Source organism: Cyprinus carpio, chromosome A12 (genome assembly GCF_018340385.1).
Source record: "Cyprinus carpio isolate SPL01 chromosome A12, ASM1834038v1, whole genome shotgun sequence".
NCBI lineage: Eukaryota > Metazoa > Chordata > Actinopteri > Cypriniformes > Cyprinidae > Cyprinus > Cyprinus carpio.
In genome coordinates, this window is record NC_056583.1 from 25,869,353 (window position 1) to 25,874,518 (window position 5,166).

The 5,166-nt window shown below is 34.7% G+C and overlaps 1 pseudogene; it reads left to right on the forward strand.

The window, feature by feature from the left end:
• The first annotated feature begins 1,671 nt into the window (after window positions 1-1,671).
• LOC109073664 lies at window positions 1,672-4,415 on the forward strand (annotated as a pseudogene).
• The last annotated feature ends 751 nt before the right edge of the window (window positions 4,416-5,166 follow it).

Genomic DNA, 5,166 nt, shown 5'->3' on the forward strand with positions numbered 1-5,166 from the left:
ATATATCCACATAGAAAACAGCTGTTTTAAACTGCAATAATATTACACAATTTTACAGTATTTTTGATCAAATAAATGCAGCCTTGCTGACCAGAAGACTCTTTCGAAAGCCAAACTTTTGTCCACCAGTGTAAAGAATGCCTTTAATCTTTTTAATCAAATCTCTGTAATTTCCAAAGCAAGTACTGAAGGTTTAATTTTGAGCTCGTCATTACGATCACACACAATATTAAAATCCAATTAAAGTTTGATTAAGGCAAAGATCAGATCTTTATTACTGGACATTTGATAAATGTTTTAACATGCTATGCAGACTGAACACATTCGGGTCCCAATTAAAGGATCACCTCCCTCATATTAATATTTTTTTAATATATATTAGTTTTACAACTTTTGTCAGAGCTACTGTTTCTGACTGCTAATATGTTATTCCCATTAGTCAGAGTTTGAACATGTATATGTGTTTATATCCTGGTTTTTGTATGCATTATTGCATATGTGTATTTTTCATAAATTCAAAAGTCTATAAAAGCAAACACAAAGTAATATTGTGAGAAAAGATGTGTAAATAGCGGCATCTAGCGGTCACAGATTGCATGTGCAGCAGACGTGCACGCACAGGTCGGCGATTTAAAGCAACAAAAGTGTGATTCAAACTGTACTTACAGTTCATGATCTTGTCTAGACAGGTTCACTTCATAATGTGCTGCTGGAGCAGACAAATAACGAGCTGATCAAAGCTGCTCCACCTGCGCCATCCGAGCCTCTAGTTAAATAAATAAAAACAAAAAAAAAAACAGTAAGAAAATAGTTGTGGTTTTTTTTTTTACTTTTTATTTTAATGATTAAAATCATATAAACAAAGAAGTCTGCACTTAAAATACTGGAAAAATAAATAATAAATAAATAAATAAAGGGCAGGAGTATATAACTAGTCAAAATAACTCATATCAAAGGAATCGATTAAAGAACTGGACATATTTCAATTGTTTTATAATAATATTTTGTTAGCAAAATGAGAAAATAATTTTTAAATATTTGTTGTTGTTTTTTTTTCTATTGTTCTTTTTTCCCCATTCAACAAAAAAATAAATATTTTCTCAAAGTTAAGAAAAATATGTTTTCAATAATAAACTGGGAGCATCTTGTAAAACTTATAAAAAGACAATTTTGTATCAGTATCTCAAACCTTACTGGCATTAGTGCATAAATAAATACAAATAAATGAATGAATAATCAAAGTAGCGATATTCTCTGACCAATGAGATCACGCACCGACGATGACGTGCGACAATTCGGAAGTGGGATCAGGATGGCGTGCGCGGTGCGCGCTCATGTGAGAGAGTCTGCGGGTTACTAGAGACGCTGCGCGCGCGTCAGAAACCGGAGGACTCGACGACGACGCGACGCGTCTGAGAAACGGTGAGACGATAAAAACACACACAGAGACGGACGAGGCTTTATTCATCCCCGGTGTGTGTGTGTATAATATATGAGTGTACATAAAATAAGAAATAGATGTCAGACATCACTGCCTTACTCCACTACCGCATACAGTAAACGAATACAAAATATTAACATTAAAGTATCTCTCAAACATAAGGCTCAAACCTACAGCCTTAGTAGCTTTTCTAAATCTGTGTCAAATATCAGTAATCTTTTCAGTGTTTTTTTAGGAAATATCTGCGATGTCATTTCTGTTTGACTGGATCTACAGAGGCTTCAGTGGAGTGCTGCAGTTTTTAGGTGAGTTCAGATCAGAAACATGCTTTAAAACATGAGTTTAATAAAGTTTTTATTATTATAACATGGAAAAAAAATAGTCAGAATAAAGAAGAAGTAGATTTCTAGACTACTGACTGCTTGTACAGTACCAGCAAAAAAAATAGTGGTCTGTAATATTTTTAAATGTTTCTGAAAGAGTCTCATCTGCTTAACAAACCTGCATTAATTTAATCAAAAATACTGTAAAATTGTGATATATTATTATAATTTAAAACAGCTGTTTTCTGTGTGAATATCTATTAAAGTATAATTTATTTCTGTGATGTGCAGCTGTATTTTCAGCATCATTACTCCAGTCTTCAGGTCACATGATCTTACAGATCATTCTAATATGATGATTACGGCTCAAGAAACATTTCTGATTATTATCAATGTTGAGAACAGTCGTGCTGCACAATATTTTAGTGGAAACTGATGCATTTTATTTTTCAGGATTCACAGATGAACAGAAAGTTCCAAAGAACAACAACATATTATAAAAAAAACAACCACCACACTTTTAATCAATTTAATGCGTCCTTAATGAATAAAAGTATTAATTTCTGTCCATTCCAGCAGGATCTTTTGCACTTATATATATATATATATATATATATAATTGTATTTTTGAGTGTGTATGTTTCTTGCAGGTATAAAAAATAAGTCAAAAAAGCTTTTTCTCCTCCTGCATAAAAACGCTGGGAAGACACCTCTTCTGCACTGCGCAACAAGACGACGATTAGGACAACTGTGCCCAACTTTACACCCCAGTAAGACTCGGTCACTAGATTAAACACATCACAGCTGTGAGATCAATCATTCCCAGCACTGACTGTGTTTATCTCAGCGTCAGAGGAAGCTGACCCCTCTGCAGGGATGCCTTATCTACTACGTTTGATCTGGGAGGTCATGTACAAGGTCATTATTACCTGAGTTCAGATTTAAAGCAACAGTTCATCATTTACTCGCCTCTGTTCGCTGTTAAACTTCTGTGTGAGAGTATTTTAGCATTCATCTGTTTGTCCTTGTTTATGTTGTTGTTCATCTGCAGCCCCGAGAGTGGGAAGAAAACTATCTTCCTGGCGGATCGACGGCGTGGTGTTCCTGGTGGACTGTGCGGATCACGAGGCGGTCTCTCAGAGTCGAGGCTGGCAGCTGCCCCGTAAGTGTGCGCTGCTTCAGACCGATCGCGGGGCAGACGCTCCTCTCTCTCTGAGCTCAGTCTCTGTGTTTGCAGGCTCTGCTGACAGACGAGACCATCTCCCGGCGTTCCCGTGCGGGTTTTGGGGAATAAGATCGACCGTGGCCGGAGGGGCCCGTGAGCGAGGTTAGACTGAGAGAGGCGTTCGGTCTGGACGGACAGACCACTGGGAAGGTCAGCGCCGGCCAGTCACAAACACTTTAACCCCTTAAATCCTTCTTCTCTATCGGATTACTATATGCATTACGGTCTTTCACAATCAAAACTTTTTATAATCTTGAAAACGTATCATTGGAAAGGTGACCCTGGAGCACAAAACCAGTCATAAGGGTCAATTTTTTGACATTGTGATGTTTTTAAATCACCTTTCCATTGATGTATGGTTTGTTAGGAGGACAATATTTGTCTGAGATACAACTATTTGAAAATCTGGAATCTGAGGGAGCAAAAAAAAAAATCACCTTTAAAGTTGTTCACATTAAGTCCTAAGCAAAGCATATTACTAATCAAAAATTAAGTTTTGATATATTTACGGTAGAAAAAATTTATAAAATATCTTCATGGAACATGATCTTTAGTTAATATCCTTATGATTTTTGGCATAAAAGAAAAATCAATAATTTTGACCCATACAATGCATTTTTGGCTATTGCTACAAATATACCCCAGAGACTTAAGACTGCTTTGTGCTCCAGGGTCACATTTGGTGGTTATTTTGTGATAGAAGTTATACTGACAGAGAAATCTAGACTTTAGTGACAGAAAAAATGCATTAAAAAAATTCAGTGGCGTTTTGATGGCACCCGGTGGCTGTTTGTGGTATAACGCTCTTTATAAAATCTCACAGAAACCAGTTTTTTCATATCAACTTCAAATTCGGAACATCACTTATTTAGATACAAGGCTTTACTTTAGAGAAAAACCTGTTATGTAAAATATTTATTTGATATCAAATATAATAAAAATCGCACAGTGCTTTTTCTTTACAGTAAATTTAAACTTTTATAACTTTTTGATTTTTTTTTTTTTTTTTTTTTAAATAATTCCACTTCTGCAATAATCTGCTAGCTGTCTTCTTTTAAAAGAGACCAACCAACCTTTCCTCTGTATTCCAAAGTGTTCATGAATTATATTAATTTAAGTTTGGATAGTGCACTTTAATGTCTATTTTAAAACACTTCTGAGGTTTTCTCTCAGTGTAACGTGAGTTTGAGGTGCCTGGTGTCTGCAGGGCGGCGTGTCTCTGAAGGAGCAGAACCTGCGTCCGCTGGAGGTCTTCATGTGCAGCGTGTTGAAGAAGCAGGGTTACGGCGAAGGCTTCCGCTGGCTCTCGCAGTACATCGACTGATTTCAGACGCTCGGATCTGTGATTAGCAGCAATAAGTACGCGGCCTGTTTCTGACACAGAATAAAACAATAAAGGTCATTCCTTGCAAATTAAAGAAAAAAAGTCAGAATTCATATAATTCACATCTCACCATTTTAACATTATCACAAAAAACATAATTCAGAGATAGTAAAGTCACCATTTTGACATTTTCTCTTAATTCTAATGGGGGTTTTTTTAAATTGAGAGAAAAAAAGTATGAATTGTGAGATTATATTTGTAATAAAAAATTGTGGGATGAGATTAAACGAGTTTACATCTCGCAAATGTTTTTTTCCACCATGGAATAAAAAAGTTAAAAGATAATTGCAACTTTTTCATAATAACGAGTTTATATCTCGCAAATGTTTTTTTCCACCATGGAATAAAAAAATAAAAATAAAATTTCAACATTAATTCCAAGAAGAGGTGAATGTCTGAAAATGTCTGAATTATAAAATATAAACTAGAAATGTGTTAGTACTGAATTAGATAACATGATATGTAAACTAGAAGATGTGCTTTAAAAAAAAAAAAAGTACAAATTGTGAGATCTCTCAGTTGTTTCTGGCATTAAATAAAAAATAAAAAGGGATACCTGCAGCTTTTCATCTCACAATTCTGACTTTTTCTTGCAATTCTGAGTGTATATCTCATAATTTTGACTTTTATTCCTCAGAATAATGAGTTTACATCTGTTTTTTTTTTTGTTATTGTTGTTTGTTTTGTTTCTACTATGGCATAAAAAAAATATAAAAGATAAATGCAACTTTTTCTCTCACATAATGACCTTTTCTCACAATTTGGACCCTTTTTCTCATAATTCTATGAAAAA